At 45.3% G+C, this 22271-nt stretch overlaps 1 protein-coding gene and 1 long non-coding RNA gene across 2 annotated transcripts in view; one reads left to right on the plus strand and one right to left on the minus strand.

Annotated features, from left to right (window-relative positions):
* NRBF2 (nuclear receptor binding factor 2) overlaps positions 1-22271 on the plus strand; it is a 306700-nt gene that overhangs the window by 114312 nt on the left and 170117 nt on the right. The gene's annotated exons all lie outside the window — the stretch shown is intronic.
* LOC147711424 (uncharacterized) lies at positions 15484-16152 on the minus strand. The gene is made up of 2 exons (XR_015295697.1): positions 16000-16152; positions 15484-15909 (listed from the first exon to the last, which is right to left on the minus strand). It is a non-coding gene; the product is annotated as an uncharacterized LOC147711424 (long non-coding RNA).

Below are 22271 nucleotides of genomic sequence, written 5' to 3' on the forward strand. Positions count from 1 at the left end.
TGGTTGCTCCGGGATTTACCATTGAGCAATGCATTTTAGATGCCAAAACACATCAGGCTGTTTCTGTGCATGATATTTGCACTGTAAGGAATTTTGAAAATGTACGCCAGATTTTTCATTCATCACACCGAAGTGCACGTCATCTGCGTGTTGGGAGAGTACAGCGGATTTTCCAGGCTTCTCACCTGTGTTGCGCACGGTTGCCGCCTGGGCTTCCAGACATGTATAGATATTTATATACACACACTATACCCTCTGCCCTCACTTTTGAGCCAAAAGAGGTAATTGGGTTGGTTGGTACTGATGACTCTGGAAGATCAACGCAACCCCATCAACTCACTCACTCTTTTCTAAGCGCCCCTATTCACTCCTATCTCACTCTGCACTCTCTAGGTCCATCTATCTTGCCCTACAAATCACTTCAAATAAAGATCACAACTTTGCAAGACCTTGTCACATAATGCTGAAAATCCACTTCTACCAGAACACTGTATCACAAAACATGTATTAGGAAGGTTATTGTTCGAAATGGGGTCTCTAGTTTGGCAGGGTATGCACCCTGTCCAAGTAGGGACCCACACTCTAGTCAGGGTAAGCGTAGTGCACTATGTAGGTTTAGAGCAGTCAGGCAAAAGTTATGAGGCAATGTTTGAAGTATGTGTGAACACACACATACACACACTAACAGCGAAAACACCACAAAAGTACGCCACAACAGTCTAGAAAGATTGCCAATATTTGAGTAAAACAAGACCAAAACTACAAAAACCCAAACATACACAAGTCGAGATACAAAATTTTAAGAATTAAATCAAAATGCAGTGCTTAGAAGTCAATAGCTCCAACTTGGGCTATTTGGTCGCACCTGACTGGGACAAATGCAAGAGTTAAGTCTAACCGCGGGGCAGGCTACAGCCATCACACAGAACTTTTTACAGTACCCTGGATGTATTAGAAATCAAAGGCGTTGCGGAGGAGGTGAGGCATCAGATTCAGGTGATGCATCAGAAGGCAGTGCAGGGTTGTTGAGCTTTCATGCTCTGAGATGATTCATTATGCAGAGAAGGTTGCTGGTGCAAGGCCTTGGTTCCTAAATGCGATGGGCGTCAGTGATGCGTCAAGGGCGTGATGCGTCAATACTACAGCATCAAAGTCGAACCACTGGGTGAAAGGCAGTGCGTCGGGCGAAAGCCACTGTGTCAGAGTCGGGACAGTGCACCACAGACTTCAGTGATGCATTGTGCAAGACTCACGCACTGCAATTCTTTGAAGGCGCAGTGGCCAAGTCGGGCCTGTGCTGAACATGGAGGTCGATGCAGTGAGCGGTGACCAAGACTTCGGAGCAGGCAGCAGAAAATTTGCAGGGATGCGCTGGTTTAGAACTGATGCTTTGGAGTCAATGTGTTGCTTTGTTGTTGAAGCACATAAAATCACTTCCAATGGATCAGGACTGGATTTGCCACCACTTGGCAGAGCAGGAATCACAGCAGAGAAGCCCAGGTGCTGGTAGCAAGATGCAGCTGAAGTCTTGGCTGTCCACAAAACTTCAGCAACAGTAGGCAAGCTCAGTCAAACTATTGGAGAACCTTAGAAAGCAGGCTGTGGACAACAAGTCCAGTCTTCTCACTTCCAAGGAAGAAGCAGCAGGCAAACAAAGCAAAGCAATCAGCAAAGTGGCAGTCCCTACTGACAGTACAGCTGCTCCTCTTCCTGGAATGATGTCCTCTAGTCCAGAAGTGGTTTGAGTATATCTGTCAGAGGTCCAGTACTTACAGCCATTTTAGACTTTGAAGTAGGAGGACTTCAAGGAAAGGTCTTTGTAGTGCACAAGACCCGCCCTTTCTGGCCCTGGCTCCAGACACACTACAGGGGGTATGCAGCTTTTTGTGTGGCGACAGGCGCAGCCCCATTCAGGTACAAGTGTCAGCTTCTCCTACTACTCTAGGTCAGGATGGCTCATCAGCCGAGTAATTGGCCATCGGATGTGCAGGACACCTCAGCTCCCTTTGTGAATTCACTTAAGGCAGTCACACACAAAGCCCAGCTATCATGTTTGTGGCTCGATTGTTCGACGAAGCATCCTCAGTCTTTGCAGAGCACACTCACGAGGCTCCTGTGCAGGACACACCCTGAACCCACTCACCTGAAGGTGTCTCGGGTGTGATAATGAAGTAAGAGGAGACTGAGAATTAACGCATGTGCCTCGGATCACACACCTTGTGAGCTGGGCAGCTGGGATCAATAGTTTTTTCTTGTGTCACATTGTGAGACTGACTTCTGGCTCGCATTCTCCCCTTTCTCCCCATCTCTTGTGCCCTCCCAGTTCTTGCCCCCCTGTCCATTCCTGTCCACCTCTGGCCTCTGTCCCACGAGGGGCCTGGAGCGCGCCCTCTTTGTCACTCTGCCGTTCGCACTACAGGTGGGCTCCCTTTCGTGCACCTCATGGGTCAGTGCCCCCTCCCTTACAAACCTCACTGCCCCCTCCCTTCCCCCAATCACCCTCCCCTTCCCTGTCACATTTGGAGACAGAGAAGGTGTGCGTGCTTCTCTCCCCTCACATGGCAGTAAGTGTCTTTTTCTCTCACTGACTCTGTGACCTTTGACCCATGCGGGAGCTAGTTTGGGACCCTCCCTGACGAGACGTGTGAACTCCTGATACACTGGTGGCAATTCTTGGCATCTGTTGGGCATCGGTGACGTGATGTAGCACAGCCTGGCATAGAGCGGGTGATGTCTCTCACATTGTTTTCATAGTGTTTCTATCCTTCGCCACTCTGGTAGAGGGCAGGACCCCTTGGCACCCTGCTTGCTCTGGTAGAGGGCAGGAGCCCATGGCACCATGCTTGCTCTGGTGGAGGGTAGCCATGCTTACTCTGGTGGAGGGCAGGAACCATTGGCACCATGCTTGCTCTGGCGGAGGATATGAGCCCTTGGCTCCATGCATGCTCTGGCAGAAGGTAGAGGCCCTTGGCACTATGCTTGCTCTGGCAGAGGGCAGGACCCCTTGGCACCATGCTTCCGCTGGTGGAGAGCAGGAGCCCTTGGCCTCATGCTTGCTCTGGCAGCAGGTAGGAGCCCTTGGCGCCATGCTTGCTCTGGCAGAGGGTAGGGACCCCTTGGCACCATGCTTGCTCTGGTGGAGGGCAGGACCCCTTGGCACCATGCTTGCTCTGGTGGAGGGCAGGACCCCTTGGCACCATGCTTGCTCTGGTGGAGGGCAGGACCCCTTGGCACCATGCTTGCTCTGGTGGAGGGCAGGACCTCTTGGCACCATGCTTGCTCTGGCAGAAGGTAGGGACCATTGGCACCATGCTTGCTCTGGCAGAAGGTAGGGACCATTGGCACCATGCTGGCTCTGGGAGAGGGCAGGAGCCCTTGGCAGCATGCCTCCACTGGTAGAGGGTAGGAGCCCTTGGCACCATGCTTGCTCTGGCAGAGGGTAGGAGCCCTTGGCACCATGCTTGCTCTGGTAGAGGGTAGGAGCCCTTGGCACCATGCTTGCTCTGGTAGAGGGTAGGGGCCCTTGGCACCGTGCTTGTTCTGGTAGAGGGTAGGGGCCCTTGGCAACGTGCTTGCTCTGGTAGAGGGTAGGGGCCCTTGGCAACGTGCTTGCTCTGGCAGCGGGTAGGAGCCCTTGGCACCATGCTTGCTCTGGTAGAGGGCAGGGGCCCTTGGCACCATGCTTGCTCTGGTGGCGGGCAGGACCCCTTGGCACCATGCTTGCTCTGGTGGAGGGCAGGACCCCTTGGCACCATGCTTGCTCTGGTGGAGGGCAGGACCCATTGGCACCATGCTTGCTCTGGCAGAGGGTAGGAGCCCTTGGCACCATGCTTGCTCTGGCAGCGGGTAAGAGCCCTTGGCACCATGCTTGCTCTGGCAGAGGGTAGGGGCCCTTGGCACCATGCTTGCTCTGGTAGAGGGTAGGGGCCCTTGGCATCATGCCTGCACCGGTAGAGGGTAGGAGCCCTTGGCACCATGCTTGCTCTGGCAGAGGGTAGGAGCCCTTGGCACCATGCTTGCTCTGGCAGCGGGTAAGAACCCTTGGCACCATGCTTGTTCTAATAGAGGGTAGGGGCCCTTGGCACCATGCTTGCTCTGGTAGAGGGTAGGGGCCCTTGGCACCATGCTTGCTCTGGTAGAGGGTAGGGGCCATGGCAACGTGCTTGCTCTGGCAGCGGGTAGGAGCCCTTGGCACCATGCTTGCTCTGGTAGAGGGTAGGGGCCCTTCGTAGCGTGCTTGCTCTTGCAGCAGGTAGGAGCCCTTGGCACCATGCTTGCTCTGGCAGAGGGTAGGCGTGTAATATATGCGCGTGGTATAATCTACCTTGCTTTTACCAGAATGTATTCTGAAAATCCGAATTCGAAGGGGGCAAACCAATGTGCAGTGTCACCCGTGCAGATGTGTGTGTGTGGTGTACAGACTACCAGAGAGGAAGGTGACCCGCGATAATCCAACAGGCGTTATTGCCCGAGTGTATTTTTGCCCTTGGTGCATCTCCCAGGACCCGGATTATTGCAGGTAAAGTATCAAGAGCCCACACACCGTGCCCCCAATCAAGTAAAAAAAAAAAAGCCTGTTGCTTTTTCAGCAACCAGTCGCCAAAGAGGAAAGAGGAGAATAATGTGGAAGGATAAACTTACCAGGCGGCTGCGAAGGGGGGGGGGGCCTCCATCATGTTGCAGACGGGGATTTGACTGGACACGGAGCGCACGCTAATAGGATAATGTGGCTGTGATGTGAGCGAGTACAGCCTGCTCCTCGTCCTGACCTGCCGTAGTTTACGAATGGTGCTGGCGGCTAATTCCATCTCAGCTTGCAGCGCTTTGCTATAGGTGTCACATTTGCGAAAGTTATAACTATTGGCATTGTAAATGGTAAAGCTATTAATTAAGCTATTTTCAAAACCAACACATAAATAAAAAAAATTGTCATTTACAAGACCAATAGCTCAAACTTTCCTAATACGAGACAAACTGGCAACGCCAGTGCTTGTTTTAAATCTCCCGCCAAACTAGAGCAGACACTAATTCTACCCCCAGCTGGCGGGAGCTTTAAAAATGCTCCTGCCAGATGGGAGCTGTCTTGTGTTCTGTTTCCCTGACCGGGGTTGGGGTCCCCAGGGCCACAATAGGCTCAGGTAGGTGGTTTGTGTGCCCCTCCCCTTTTTGAAAATAAAATGGGCATGTGCTGCATGGCCCCCCTCCCATTTGATTCACTTTTCAGCTCCAGCGGATGGGGTTCACGGGCCTAATTTAGGCTCACTGAGGGGGGCGGCGCACCATACTCCCTTTATTATCTGCCCTGGGGATGGGTTCTCACAGCCCTAATAAGGTTTGAGGAGGGGATCACTCACCACCTCCCTTTATTTTTTATTACATTTGCTCCAGTGTTTGGTTCCCCTGGACCCAGAAGGCCCTGGGGGGGGGGGGAGGGCTGCATGTTCATCTATTTAATTCGCTTTAGCCCTCTGGGATGGGTTCCCCTGGGCAGATAAGGCTCAGGGAGGGACTGTGCAGCCCCGTCCCTCACCTTTTAAGCAAAAGAAGGTCCCGGGAATGGGTTCCTCAGGGCCCATGAAGGCTGGAGGAGGGGGCCACACCACCACTCTCCTTTTTTATTTGTATGGCTCTAGGAGAAGGGATTCCCAGGCCCCAAGAAGGCTCCGGCTGAGGGCCTGCAGGCCACCTACCCTTTTTAATGATCTTTTGCCCTAGGGTATGGGGTCACCAGGGCCTAATAAGGCTCACGGAGGGGGATGCACCCCATCCACTTAGATATTTGTTCCCAGGTATAAAGTCCCTGGGTCCCAAGCAGGCTTGGGGGGGGGCGGGGAGAGGGGGGGGGGGCACACATGCCGCGCCTAGAGGAAGCTCCCATGCACTGCAATTATCACTGGAGGGGTTTTGTCCTACGGGTCCTGGCTGGACAACTTACGTTGTATCAAAAATGAGAATGCCAGGGCTCGAATTCAAGTCACAACAGCTTATTTATTCAGCTGGTGTGTGCCTTCTATAAGTTACTTCAAGAAGGTATTATGTGTACATTTGTCATTATTTAGAATTTTCAAAACATATTTACATTTTGTGCAAGCTTCAGAGGATTAAGCATTCCTTTTGCTGTGGAAACAATACATACAATGTTTCATGCATTACAATATTTTCAAACAGAACAAATAAGAAAACATTCATGTGTGGTTACACTTTCACTGTTTGAATACAAAACAAACATTAAATCATATACACCTAGATTAATTCAGGTACTGATCCTTATGCGCTAGTAATAATTGTTACATGGATCAGACACATTGGGCAATATGACTTTGGTTGCATCGCCCTATGCTTGTGTGTCAACCCCTAACATTTGGGTTGCATCTTTAGAACAGCCGTATAGCCGACGCGTTTCCAAACCCTTCTTTCTGTCAATAGGGTTCTTCCTCAGGGCTGAGCTGTGTACCTGTGGTGTAGAATTGGGGGACATTTAGTATCTCCTGTTCTCTGAACTGTTTAACTGTCTTCTAACATAGGTGAAACCTACGAAGGATTTTTACCTTTTGTCACGTTGTTGTGGGCTGTGATTTTCAAAGGCTGGGCATCAAATTATCCATAATTTTTCACCATTGCCTAAATGGAATTAAAGGATGGTGGGTTCATGAGTTTGCAAATTTCTGGCACTTGTTTACACATTTTGAATCCAAGTTCGCGATGCGCTATCACTTACTTGTTGTGTATGTTCCTACTCACTCGTTGAATTGAAGTGACCGTTTGTGGAAATCTAATTGTAGTTCCGCGGTGTTGGCGTTCTGTTTGAATGGAAATTTTAAATAGAATTTTAAACCTGATCGTGGTGAAGAATACTTCAATCTTATACACACACTATAGCGCTGACGTGCTTACTTGTATTTGGGCGCCGAGGAGGGACTCAGGCACTGCTGCACTTTCTGTCGTTTGAATCGTTTTGCGTTAGAACTGTTGACTGTTCTGTGAATTAAACACAAAGGTGCCGACCATTACTCGACAATCTTATTTTAGTTAAGACCGCGCTTCGGTCTGTTCGTTACAGATTTCTTACCTCTGTCTGTCGAAGCAGTGCTCAAGGCTCCAAGGGGCCGTGTGACTCTCACTCCTAACGCTGCTGAAAAGTCAGGTTTCCAACACTCGGTGGAACTCGGTTTCCTGTTATTATATGCTGCTAGGCATTATGGGACTTGTAGTGTTCCACATATTGCCGTTTTATGCACTTGCTTTTCTCTTCCATTTGTCTTAAAAAAAGGGTGAATGATATGGTAGTTAGCGCAATGACTGGCATGTCCCATTAAATGTGCTTGTTAATGAGAGGAGGGTTAGCAGAGGACTCAATAATTTGATCTTTGCAGTTCTGATATTTCGTTCAACCCGTCAATCACACAATTAAACTTGAGAATTAGGTAGGCTTCTTTTTTAAGCAGCATGGTATCGACATTTCCTCCCCTGGGAGGAACTTTCATAGCTTGTAACACTGTCCATTTAAAATCTGTCTCAGTATGTTGATGTTCCACAAAGTGCTGTACCATGGGCGCAGACATCACTTTGTGTCTGATCCTGGACCTGTGTTGAGCCATTCGTTGGTTGACTTTTTGGGTGGTTTTCCCAATGTACAACTTAGAACAAGGGCACGTAATTGCGTATATTACGTTATTTGTTTTGCAGTTTGAGAATCCTTTGTGTGTTAAATTGGAATTCCTCCCCTTCGATTGTGTTGGGGCAGGACGCACACGTGCCACATTTATGATGGCCTGTTATGGGTGGTAGTTTCCACAGCGTGCGTAAGTCCGTTTTGGCTTGGCTGACTCCCAGGTCAGCTCTCACGATGTATTGTGAGATGCTTCTATTTTTCTTTAAAGCGAACAACGGCTTCTCCATTGGAACTTCCGAGTTCGTTATCAGGTGCCAATTTTTTAGAATGATGGACTTAAATTTGTTGGTGTAAGGCCCGAATGTGGTAACACATACCGGCCGGTCAAGGGGTTTGGTGTCTTTTTTTCTCAATAGTTCTTCACGTGGGGTGTGCCATGCCCGTGTGGTTGAATGTTTCAATAGTTTCCGGGGGTAACCTCTTTGTTGGAGTTGATCACTGAGTATTTGGGAGTGAGTTATGAAATCTTCCTTCCTTGAACAGTTATGTCGGATTCTCAATATTTGTCCGTATGGCAAATTGGCTTTCAAACTTTTGGGGTGATAGCTTGCAAAATGCAAGATTGTGTTCTTGTCAGTATTTTTACGATGTAAGGTAGTTGTCAATTTGTGTTCATGGGGAATAACCACCACGTCTAAAAAGGTAAGGGATGTTCTACTGTGTGTCATCGTGAACTTTATATCTGGATGTCTGGTGTTCAGCCACTGGTGGAATTCGGCAAGCATTTCTTCAGACCCTTTCCATTGACACCAGATATCATCAATATAACGATACCATGTTGTTATATTTTGTTGAAATGGGTTGTGGTAAATGAAGCGCTCCTCATATCTGGCCATGAAGAGAACCGCCATTTCTGGGGCGTAAGGACACCCCATGGCGGTCCCCTTCACCTGCACGTAGAACGCGTCCATGAACCGGAAATAATTTCTTTTGAGAGCTATTCTCGCTAAGTCAATGATGAAGTCTGTGGGGACTCTTTGTGGTCGTGGTCGTGTGTCTAAATAGTACTCCATTGCTTCCAGGCCCTCCTCCTGAGGGATCTGGGTATATAGAGATGTGATACCAACAACTCTTGCATTCCATCAAATGGGACTCCTTCAACCTTATTGATAAAGTCCGTAGTATCTTTAAGGTGTGATGTTACTTCAGACAGAAAGGGTTTTATGAACACATCCACATACTTGGCCAGTGGTTCTAATAATGAATCACACCCGGAGACTATGGGCCTTCCGGGTGGTTCAGTTATGCTCTTATGTATTTTCGGTAGAAAATAAATGACTGGAATACGTGGGCTCTTTTTGTTAAGATATTGAAACTCTTTCGTTCCTAATATCCCCTTGTCACGACCCTCTGTGAGTTTCGTCTGAATCTCAGCTTGTATTTGTGGAGTCGGATCTTCTTTGACTTCTCTATACCAATCAGTGTTCTTGATTTGACTGTTAGCTTCTGCTATGTATTTATCTCTGGCCCAGACCACCAGTGCGCCCCCCTTGTAAGCGGGTTTTAACACTATGGAATCATCATTGCGTAGATTGTTCAAGGCCGTTTGTTGATCTCTACTGATGTTCCTTTTCAGGAACATTTTTTGTTTGTTTAACTGTGTGATGGAGGATAGAACAGTCTGCTCAAAGGCTATTATTTCTTTTGGAATTGTATACGTTGGGGGAACAAATGTGGATTTGTTAGACCGGTTAGAGGGTTCTGCTACTCTGGTGTCTTCTTTATTGTGGAAAAATGCCTTGAGTCTCAGTTTGCGACAAAACTCTACCGCTTCTATTTTCAAATGGGTCAGATCAGTGTTGGTTGTTGGCACAAATTTAAGTCCTAATTCAAGAACAGATTTTTCGTGTACAGTTAATTCTTTATTTGATATGTTCACTAGGGAGGTCAGATTTATGTCTTGTACTGGGTTCTGCGTGTTCTCATTTCCCATGGTTGGGGCTGAGGTTTGAATCTGGCTCTGCCTCTGCCTTCGCCCTTCTCTAAAAAAGGATTTCTTTTTGAGGGTCCCTCCCTTGGGTCTGAATCATTAACCGATTCTGATGATGAACTCTCTGAGAAGGTAACAAATCTGTTTTTGGACCTCCCTTGGTACTGTGATAAGGCTCTACGAGATTCTATTTGAGTGTAGTAGTCCTCTTTCAAGTACGGGTAAACTGACTCGATTTTGAAGGCCTTAACGTCCTTGTCAAATTTATTGGACCTAAAGTTGATAGTGTTGTCTCTGAATGTGGCAATTTCCTTATCAATTTTTTCGAGTAAAGCTTTGGATTCGTCTATTGTATGATTGTCCTCTATTGCTTTAATCAACGCCTCTATCTCTTCCTGTTCTTTTTGGCAAATTCTCTTGGCTGTTTCGACAGTGTGGACCATAAGGTCTCTGCTACACTTTGTCGCTATATAGCTAAAGCCCTTTTTGTATACTGGGTCCTCTGTGAACACCACCGGTACGTTCTTTACTTGAAGGCCCCAAGGGATGGTACCCGCCTTGAGGTGTTCAAACAATAAATGCCTGTGCAGTTCTGTACGTGTATGCTTCTTGTGCAGTCTTAGTAACTTGTCACTCTCATTCTGTTGTTGTGCGTTTGTGCTAAGTTTGATGGAGGAGAACGGAGAAAATCCCGAAATTAAATTTTTGATATGTGCCTCAGAAAAGGAAAGTGTTTTCTCCTCTGACATGTTCCAACAGGTTATGGTCTATAATCCGTTGAGCCAATTACTGGAAAGTTGTTCTGGCTTTTTTTGCAAAGAAACCCACGCAGGCCTTTGCCTGCTCTTTCTACATTTATCACTGGAGGGGTTTTGTCCTACGGGTCCTGGCTGGACAACATACGTTATATCAAAAAAGAGAATGCCAGGGCTCGAATTCAAGTCACAACAGCTTATTTATTCAGCTGGTGTGTGCCTTCTATAAGTTACTTCAAGAAGGTATTGTGTACATTTGTCATTATTTAGAATTTTCAAAACATATTTACATTTTGTGCAAGCTTCAGAGGATTAAGCATTCTTTTTGCTGTGGAAAAAATACATACAATGTTTTATGCATTACAATATTTTCAAACAGAACAAATAAGAAAACATTCATGTGTGGTTACACTTTCACTGTTTGAATACAAAACAAACATTAAATCATATACACCTAGATTAATTCAGGTACTGAAGCCTACCTAATTCTCAAGTTTAATTGTGTGATGGACGGGTTGAACGAAATATCAGAACTGCAAAGATCAAATTATTGAGTCCTCTGCTAACCCTCCTCTCATTAACAAGCACATTTAATGGGACATGCCAGTCATTGCGCTAACTACCATATCATTCACCCTTTTTTTAAGACAAATGGAAGAGAAAAGCAAGTGCATAAAACGGCAATATGTGGAACACTACAAGTCCCATAATGCCTAGCAGCATATAATAACAGGAAACCGAGTTCCACCGAGTGTTGGAAACCTGACTTTTCAGCAGCGTTAGGAGTGAGAGTCACACGGCCCCTTGGAGCCTTTAAGAAATCTGTAACGAACAGACCGAAGCGCGGTCTTAACTAAAATAAGATTGTCGAGTAATGGTCGGCACCTTTGTGTTTAATTCACAGAACAGTCAACAGTTCTAACGCAAAACGATTCAAACGACAGAAAGTGCAGCAATCCCGGAGTCCCTCCTCGGCGCCCAAATACAAGTAAGCACGTCAGCGCTATAGTGCGTGTATAAGATTGAAGTATTCTTCACCACGATCAGGTTTAAAATTCTATTTAAAATTTCCATTCAAACAGAACGCCAACACTGCGGAACTAAAATTAGATTTCCACAAACGGTCACTTCAATTCAACGAGTGAGTAGGAACATACACAACAAGTAAGTGATAGCGCATCGCGAACTTGGATTCAAAATGTGTAAACAAGTGCCAGAAATTTACAAACTCATGAACCCACCATCCTTTAATTCCATTTAGGCAATGGTGAAAAATTATGGATAATTTGATGCCCAGCCTTTGAAAATCACAGCCCACAACAACGTGACAAAAGGTAAAAATCCTTCGTAGGTTTCAGCTATGTTAGACAGTTAAACAGTTCAGAGAACAGGAGATACTAAATGTCCCCCAATTCTACACCACAGGTACACAGCTCAGCCCTGAGGAAGAACCCTATTGACAGAAAGAAGGGTTTGGAAACGCGTCAGCTATACAGCTGTTCTAAAGATGCAACCCAAATGTTAGGGGTTGACACACAAGCATAGGGCGATGCAACCAAAGTCATATTGCCCAATGTGTCTGATCCATGTAACAATTATTACTAGCGCATAAGGATCAGTACCTGAATTAAACTAGGTGTATATGATTTAATGTTTGTTTTGTATTCAAACAGTGAAAGTGTAACCACACATGAATGTTCTTATTTGTTCTGTTTGAAAATATTGTAATGCATGAAACATTGTATGTATTGTTTCCACAGCAAAAGGATTGCTTAATCCTCTGAAGCTTGCACAAAATGTAAATATGTTTTGAAAATTCTAAATAATGACAAATGTACACATAATACCTTCTTGAAGTAACTTATAGAAGGCACACACCAGCTGAATAAATAAGCTGTTGTGACTTGAATTCGAGCCCATGCACTGCAAGGCATGCTGTAATCCCTCTGTGGGAGTTTTTGTTTATAAATAGTGACTTTTGTCTCGCCTTGTGGCTATTTTGTTCCTGCCCTGGCAATTGGCCCTGCTTCATGGATCCTTTAGATATAGGCAATATATAGTGGCTATGCACTACTTTTTTTTTTGCCTCGGCTTTCCAGTTCCGAGCTCTGCTGATATCATGGAGGCTCTTGTTCTTCATGCCTTTCTCTTCAATGTGGCTGCCGAATTTCTGGCCGCTTGCGCAGCAGGTGATCTGAAAGAGGACATGCTACTTGGCAAAAGTGGGAGCGACCTACTGATCAACACCAACGTCTGTGACATCAGCACACTTCATCAGGTGAGGGACGTCATGGGTTGCACGATGATGTGACATCAGAGCCATTGTAAAAGGATTTGCTGCTCATTGTAGAGAACTACCATTCAGCGTCCAATGTCATCACGAAAACTAACTTAATTTTTTACACTTCTCGCCCTGCTAAATGGAAAAACACCTTCTCTCTTCCCCTTCAAGTCGCCAAGTCAGTAATCATTCTCTATGGTGAAAAAATCTCCACTCAGATGCAGCCCCTCCTTCTCCTGTTTCAAAAGGGACCTGAAACTCCATCTCCTTAACAAATACTTTCCTGATCAACGTTAACTAACCTAGACTTCAATATTTGAGTTGACTCCCATTCAAGGATAGTTGGTGAACGGACTATGCTAATCACCTTCTTTTTATTGTTCTCTCCCCCTCCGTTGCACTGTTATTTCTTTTTCATTGCTGTATTCTTTATCCTTGGTTTGCTTACTTACTGCCAGCCTTCTATGTAATGTAATTGTCCGTTTGTTTTTCACAGTGTGTATGTAAAGAGCTCTGATACCTATGGGTCTAGCTAGCGCTATATAAACTTTTTAAAATAAAGTAAATGATGTGTTCCGAGCTCTGCTGCTATCATGGAGCGTTTTCTGTGTGTATCCGTGTTGGGTAGATTTCAAACATACCTGAGAAACTGAGTGACAATCCACCACAGATGTGAAATCTTGATAGGCTGTTGCTAAAGTTTACCTGTGGAGACCGCCATTCCTATTCTTAGAATCACCTGATGGTATGAGGTCACTCCGGGCTACTAAGTACACAGGTCAACTGCAGCGTGAGTCACGTGTTGGTAGCTGGGCTCACCACTTCTGGTGTGTCTTAAACGGCTGCATTGAGATGAGCATGGGATGCTTAAGGCGCAGCATTCTTCAGTACCTAGGTTCTCTGTTTGACGTGCAGATGCATACATCATAGAATTTATTAGAAAAACTAACCTCAGTTGCTAGAGTAAATAGGGGCAAATGTGCTCAGAACCTGTGGGTCAATATCTGAATATGAGTGAGTGAAAACATGAAAAATAAATATTTTGCTATCCCTGACTCATTAACCCACATCTGTGAGTCCCATGCGACTCGTGAAAGAAGACGTTACAGAAGTATTTGTCATTCGTGTTGGACAGGAGCAGCTTGATTTTGCAATTTCCTTGCCACTTTTTATTCTTGAGGTGACAAGTTGAGGCAGAGAGTGCTTTTCCTCGCTCTGCCCCTGGGTAGCTTGATTAGGTGAGCAGACCCTACCCCCTTGAGTGCTTGTAGTTTAATGTTTTGATCTACACAGATGCATATATTCTGTCTTTTTGGAGAATCCTTTTCAGGACCTCCCAGGCTTTCAGCGGATCCAGCGAACCTAGTTAATGGCCAATATTACAGGGACTCCGTGAATGTGGCTTTGGGGGCACGGTTCTCAGGTGGTGGTCTTCTTTTCTGGAAGGTCGTCGGCAATCTGTCTGGTCCCCACCTTTCTCAGCGGATATTCCGTCACTGAATGTTGAAGTGCCTCGGAGCTCAGTTTTGAGTCCAGCTCTTTTCAATATTTATATGGCATCATTGGCTCCCCTAGCGGAACAACACGGGGCAACAGTTATAACTTATGCCGATGATTCCCAACTGCTGTTCACCTATGAGAAGGATGAGCTGATAAATGAAAATGTTATACATCTATGCTTGACTAAAGTGTTTGACTGGTTTCGACAAAACCAACTGTCATGTAATTCTGCCAAAACTGAAGTAATTTTCTTCAGACATACTCCTGGTGATGAATGGCAGAATTGGTGGTCTCAGGATAAGCCTCCTCCTTCTAGTCCTTTCACCACTGTTAAAAATCTCAGTCATCTTTCCATGAAGTCGCAGGTTCAATCTGTGGCTAGCATGTGTTTTAGACTCCTAAAAATGATGAACTTCTTACCACTGCTGCCATTTTCCCATAGGAAGACGGGAGTCCCTGCCTTGATTATGTCAAGGCTGGATTATGCTAATGCGTTATACCTGCAAAAACCACAGTTGATGGACCGAATGCAGAACACTGTCATACATTCACCCCAGTACAGAGATCTGGGCCTAAATCCATCGTTTTTCTGCACTTCACACCACCCCAGTTCAGACATTTCACCCCGAGTTGGCTGGGTATGCTCAGATGCGAGTCCCAGGCTCTCCACATAACTGGAGTCAAGCTATCCAGGCTGAAGAAGGCTGATAGCCAGAAACCGGTCCTAGGATGCTTGATTCCGGTCTAGGAAAGACGAGGCTTGGTAGTTTGGGCTGGACTGTTCCTATGAAGCACAGGGTCAAGGCTGATTTGCATATAGCCATTGTCTGACCTAGGGTGGTGTGGAGTGCAAAGAAACGATGGATTTAGGCCCAGATCTTTGTACTGGGGTGAATGTAAAACATTGTTCTGCATTCTGTCCATCTGTGTTTTTTGCAATTTTCACCCCGAGTAGGCTGGGTATGCTCAGACGTGAGTCCCAGGCTCTCCACATCACTGGAGTCAAGCTATCCAGGCTAAAGAAGGCTGATAGCCAGAAAGCGGTCCTAGGATGCTTGATTCCGGTCTAGGAAAGACATGGCTTGGTAGTTCAGGCTGGACTGTTCCCATGAGGCACAGGGTCAAGGCTGATTTGCATATATGCAGAAGAAAGAGTTTTCCCTTATCAACCCAGAAAGGACCGGGAAATATTATACCAAAAAAGAAAATTTCCTTTCTGTGTATTTAAAGCTTAAAGCTTTAGTGTGAGTTTTAAGCAATGACACCTTTCTTGAATCGGTAATATCCCCAACTCATAATGTAATGCACATAAATTATATCATAACATAGGATGTATCCAAGCAAATTTAGTTAAAATATTTATTAAAAAAGTTTCATCACAGGACTTAATGTAAACATTTACTTACATAAAGAAAAACATTTTTTGTACACATATATTAATGAGTCACAATTAATGATACTTAGTACATCAATACGCAATAATCGGTTAAAAACAATACTGTTGACGCGTTTCGGTGCTTCACTGATTAGGACACCTTCCTCAGGACTACATTAAAAACATCATCTTTCTAGAAAAAGTGCATAATATTTGTTAGTTTACAATTTATGTGGGAATTCTTAGTTTTTTCAATTAAACTAATACGATGTCAAGAACAGGGCATTGTATTTATCTTACATTTTAAAACAATATTACTTTGCGGAACCAGTGTAGATCCGGAAGTTGAGGCTAAGTTTATTAGTCCCCTGCAACGTTGCTTGATCGTCAGCGGATCTGCATATAGAATAACACGTTTTAGACTCTAGACCAAACATGCTTTTGACAAGAGTTTTAAGCAGCATAACATAAGATATTGTTGCGTACTTCGTATTTTGAATGAGGCCACGCGAGTCAATGAATGAACTCCTTTAAACTTTCGTGTTTGTGGTCTTTACTTTATATTAGACCAATTCCAATTTCTTTGTTTTTGGGGAGTTTGTGCGTTAATTTGTCCTTTTTAAATTGAGGTAGTCTTTATAATCTGGATAGACAAAAAAAGAGGGGGTTTTCTGTTTTAGTAAAAGCGCTATGTGCAAGTAGCTTATATATACACATATGGCTACTAAAACCTTCAACGTTAGCAGTGACAATACCGCCACTAATTGCATTCATTTGTCTAAAAAATGGACACAGACGTTTCACCCCATTATCTATCTTCATTTAGTCATATGATCAAGTGGTATATAACATTTCAAGAACTGCTCACGTTAACTCTATTGACCATATTGAGGGGCCAGATTTTATTAAGTTGAACCCACATCGTTTATTCGATACTCGAGTTGGAGCAAGAGTTAAAGATACTCCCACTGTATTGGTTAGCTCACTTTGCTTTCAGAGCGGGAAAACCGTTCCGGTTTGGAACGAAAACTTGAATCCATTTAAGAAACCCACTATCGTTGTTCTTAGCGCAAGCTAATCTTACCTGATTCAACGGCCCACGCGCCATCAGCCCGGTCTCTCTGGTCTCCGGTTTCCAAATAAATGCTCAACCGGGCTGTCTCTATTTATACATGCTGTAATTGTGTAATTGCAAACATCTTTAGCTAATTGAGAGGTGTTTGCCCGCGATCAGCGCCATATTTGTAGTTTATTTGTCCTCACGGGTACGTCATATTCGTCCACAATAGAGGACGGACTAGCGCACGATCACTACATAAGTTAATGCAGCTTACACTCCCGTGAACGTATGCACCATTTTAGTATTTTCGTGTTCAATACGTATCGCAATTGTTCATAGTCTTGATACAGGCTGACTTAGGTTTATTTTTTCGTTATAGTGTTTTTCATCAATGTATCGGTACTAGTTGTTCCTTGGCCATGTTCGGGAGATCTAATTTTAAAATTAAGGAACCACTCGATCTCATAGAATTTTGGTTTTAAAACCAATATAAGGTGGTGGTTAGTGTTTTGTAAAATAAACTGAACCATACGTGAATATAGCGATATTTATGAAGGGCACCATACTTTTTTGTCAAAGAATTCTATTTGTTGCTGTGTGTTATTTCAAGCACCTAGCAAGTGTATTGGTACTAACTTACATTGAATGTTTCTAACGTTATTTACAAACACAGGTTCAGCATTTAAGTAGTTCACATGTTCATGCAACCTTCTAAATTTTTTAGCTTTATCAATTGTCACATTATGCTATTTGTACTGGACATCCGAATTTTAGAGAGGACACTGCAGTCGCTTGTGGCAATCTAAGATTATCCATAATTTATCATGAAACCACTATCAATTTGAAGATATATCTGTGTAGATATAGGGTGGCCAAATGTTATATACAATTTGGGCAAACCAATTAGTTGTATGTAATTGGTCAATGCATATACCCAGAAACAACTGAAGCGTCCTTTACATGATTTTTGGCAGTCCATGGAGTGATCACATGTATAAACTACATCATACAGTTCATAGACAAGTTGCTGTCCTAAACACAGAGATTCACTATCGTGCAATATTACAGGTAGATTTTCACATCCATTTATTCCCATGCAGTTATCTGATTTTTAATACTTTTTAGTTTTCATGATAAAGAGGTCAGGACCCAAAGTTAGTTCTCAAGTTCAGAGTACAAGTCAGTTAGCACCCAGGGTTACCTGACTAACCTTGCCCACTCTTCTCTGCTGTTTAAACCATGGGTGTATGTTCTAAATTTTGACATAAAAAACTGTTCCCTTTGTTTACGTTTCTTGTCGATATCCCCTCCTCTTGTTGTGGTTTTTATCTTTTCCACTATGAACCATTTAAGTTCGTCTACTTTATGATTTTTCATTATCCAATGATCCACTAATGGGGCATTTTTCTTACAATTTTTTAGGGCCGATCTATGTTCAGACAGGCGCAGCCGCACCTCACGCCCAGTTTCACCAATGTAACCCTTTTGGCATGGACCGATTATTAGGTAGATGACATTGGATGTTCTGCAGTTGACATGTTCGTTCATCCAGTGTGATATACCATTCAATTCAATTCTGTCAGATTTCACAATGGATTTACAGTGGGAACAAGTCCCACAAGGCAGATTTCCTCGGATGGGCTTTCCCTGGTCAATATTTAATTGTCTACCCTTTCTAGGTTCTCTATATGTGTGGACCAAACAGTTACGGATGGTTCTGTTCCTTCGGTAAGAGAAAATGGGTTTGGGTAAAGGAGTTATTCCCTCTTTGTTCGGAATTGTCCAATTTTTATTAATAAGATTTTTAAGTTTAAAACTCATGCCATTATAATTTGATACCATTATGATGTTATTTTCAGGTTGTTGCGTCCTATTCTTGGGTTCAAAGAGACATTCTCTATTTTGATATTTTGCTCTTTTGTAGCTCTCTTATTAATCTTAGGGTAGCCTCGTTGGAGTAATTTAATTTTCAAAATTTCTGTGTGCTTTTCAAAAGTATTTTTATCTGTGCAGTTACGTTGTATTCTGATGAATTGGCTATAGGGGATTCCATCTTTCTGGCTTTTGGGGTGGTAACTGTTATGGTGAAGCAGTGTATTTCGATCAGAGGATTTTACAAACCACTCCACAGCTAACTTGCCATCATGTGCCATGATTTTCATATCCAAGAAGTCAACTGCCACTTGACTCTTGTTGGCTGTGAATTTGAGGTTTTGGTCTCCACAGTTTAACCAGTCTAAATACAATGAGGTCAGTCTCGCTTCCTTCCCATATGAAGAACACATCGTCTATGAATCTAGACCAGTGTTTGATGTTTTCATAGAAGGGGCTGACCTCATTGTATATATGTTGTTTCTCAAAGTTCCCAACGTACAAACATGCAAGGCTAGGCGCACATGTAGCACCCATACTTGTGCCTTTTATTTGGCAAAAGAAGTCCCTGTTGAACAAAAAAATATTGTTCATGAGCACAGTTTCAATGCACTCAATAATGAACATATTTTGTGGGGTGAGATATCCATCTTCATCACACAGAATGTTCCTCATCAAGAGTATAGTGTCTTGCTCGGGTATGTTAGTGTACAAGGACTCAATGTCCAAGCACACTAACCATTGGGTTTCATTATTGAAATTGATGCCTTCAACTTTGGAGATCATATCTGTGGTGTCCTTTATGTAGGATGGTAATGTTTCTACTAAAGGACGGATAAAATGATCTACATATCTGCTTAGCGGCTCCGTAGTGGAGTCTATACCGGATACTATTGGCCGCATGGGCGGGTTCCTTATGGACTTTTGGTAGCCCATAAAGAGCTGGTATTTTGGGATAATTGTTGAACAAAAATTTGTACTCCTCCTCACAGATAATGCAATCCTCCTTGGCTAAGGTAACCACATTTTTTACTTTCTTCTTAAGGTTATTCCATTCACCTACATTGGATTTCCTATAATGGGATTCATTATCGAGCCAGGCATTCATTTTATGATTGTAATCTCTAGTATTGAGAATTACAATACTTCCGCCCTTATCTCTGGGTTTTATTGTAATTTCATCACAAGCTTGTAGGTTTTTTAGTGCCTCCCTTTCTAATTTGGACAAGTTGTTAGTAGTCCAAATTTTTTCTGCTAGTAATTTCTCAAGTCCTATGGATATTACCTTCTCAAGTGTCAACTTCCTGATTTACCATTGTAATCTCAGGTGTCCAAGTTGAGGGTGGTTTAAGGCCAGAGGTATTATTTTTAGGTCTATTTTCCTTATTTTCAAAGAATCGCTTTATCCTTATTTTGCGAAACAGATCCCTTACGTCCTTTTTAGGTCGAGCAGACATACCGTCAATGCGTGAGCATTGATGGTGTCTGCTTCAGACCTAATGTGGCCCGTATTTGGGAATGTGGACACGAGAGGGTGCACGAGCGCAGATTTGCTCAGATTTGACCTCGTGAGCGCGCACGTCGCCGTGCCCCTCTCGTGCCTTATTCCCTTGCGCAAACACACTCCACACTCACGCATGCGCACAGCCACACACACTGCATACACACACGCTAACCCACACGCACACACACAGACACATTCGAACACATAGACACACGCGCGTACACCCCCCCCTCCCTTGCGCAAACACACTCCACACTCACGTATGCGCACAGCCACACACTGCATACACACACGCAGAACCACACGCACACAGACACATTCGAACACACACAGGCGCGTACACCCCCCTCCCATCCCACTCACCGGGCTCTTTCGGCGTGTTCCGTGTCTCATCTGCAGCTCTGGTCGGGCACTCACCGGGCTGTTGCTGGGGATCAGGCTCCTCTCTGCGCAGTCTCGTCTCATGGGAGCCCCGGGTTGCGGAGAGGCCATCAGTCGGCCGGCTTCACTTCTTCCTCTGCGGCGGCAGGCGGGACTGCCGGATTGCAGGCCCCGCCCCCGTCTAAGCCAAAAGTGCCTGACTTCCGGTTTTCACGGAGCAGGGCTGCGGCGGTGATTTCTTTCGGGGGCAAGAGCGGTAGGCACCCTCGCATTCGCGCGGCCAATGCTTTTTCTTAATGTACTTGCCCAGATGTTAGCCTCTGCTTCTTTGAGCCAATGGCAGGACTCGGCTCCGGCAAAACCAGACCCTCTGAGTTTAAGCAGGGACCAATGGGAAGCAATATCCTGGTGCCTGCCTTGGGAAAAAAAGGCTGTTCCTACTTATCCGACCCAAAAATCCGGACGGACATACGCACGGACAGGCGGCAGGATATGTCCGTTTCTGCCTATTGGCTGGACGCTTCCCATCGCCGCCAGGCAGCAGTGATAACTTTTTCCCTTCGACGCACCTTGGTAGAGTCATGGCAGCTGGCGGTGGGCTCTTCGCCTAGGAGTACCTGCGCTGCCCCGCGTGCCTTGACTTCTTCAGGGACCCCGTCACCATCCCCTGCGGGCACACCTTCTGCCTGGTTTGTATCGGGCGCTGCTGGGCACAGGCGGGCTCCCAGGCTGCGTGCCCGCAGTGCCGCGAAGTCTTCCAGCCGCCACCCCGCCTCTGCAAAAACAACATCCTCGCCCAGCTAACCGAGGACTTTGCCAGTTCCGAGGCGAGTGCACGCGGGCCGGGGGACACGCCATGTGACTTCTGCGTCGGTCGGAAGCTGAAGGCCGCAAAGTCTTGCCCAGTCTGCGCGGCGTCTTACTGCCGGCAGCACCTCGGGTCTCGTGCAGGCGCCTCGGCCCTGAGGGATAGCTGGCTCCCCGCCTGAGAGCAGGGAGCCGAGACCGGGCACTGTCCGCAGCACGGAAAGACGCGGGCGCTCTTCTGCAGGACAGACCAGACCTGGATCTGTCCGGAGTGTGGGCAGCAGGCGCACCTGGAGCACGACGTCATGGAGCCGGAGAGCGGTGACGGCGAGCACAAGGTACTGGAAGCACTAGTCTGCAACACCTTACTTTTTTGGTAGTATCGTGGCTGGTACTTTAGTTCGACCACGCCCCAAAAAGGTGGGCTTGGTGCTCCGGTTGAATAAGGGCAGTTGAACCAGAGGCTCCAGTGAGTGGGACCGGGTTTGACGGTACTCGATTCCTCTGCTTGCGACCGTTGGTTCCCTCAGACCCTGCCTTTACCTTCGGTGCACAGTAGGGTTGTGGTGCACCCATGGAAAGGTTTTATTAAGTCTGAAGGCACCACAGAATCCTAGCGTCGTGGGGGACGCTTTAGAAACAATTTTGCTGCCTGGCAGTTTCACCCATGGGTAGTGCCACTAAAATCATGGGAATTAATCCTCATTATGTAAAGACGCATAACTGCATCAAGTTTTTGAACAATTTATCTTCGAACATTTCACTCACACTAGTGTCCTCAACCTTTTGATCTGTGGGCCCCCGTTTAATGATTACTGGACCCGGGCCCCCCACTGAGTCATTACTAGAACCTGTAGACCGCTGCCTAAGCAATTTCGAAGATTAGAACTTCAAGACGGTTTTCAAAAAACAGACATCGGACAATACACAAACGATTAATGATTTTATTTAATTCACAAACAAATATCAAGTAAAAAATGTAATGGAATAGTTAAAGTTTTCTAAATTCATCCGAGGCCACCCATAGTCCTATTGTGTTCTGGTTGATTCACCTGCACTGCACCCATGAATGAGTCTGAGGATACAAACTTAATTTTTAGCCTCCTGTTTTAAACGCCTTATATACAGAATGTT

The sequence above is a fragment of the Lissotriton vulgaris genome, chromosome 5, assembly GCF_964263255.1.
Source record: "Lissotriton vulgaris chromosome 5, aLisVul1.2, whole genome shotgun sequence".
In the NCBI taxonomy this organism is placed as follows: domain Eukaryota; kingdom Metazoa; phylum Chordata; class Amphibia; order Caudata; family Salamandridae; genus Lissotriton; species Lissotriton vulgaris.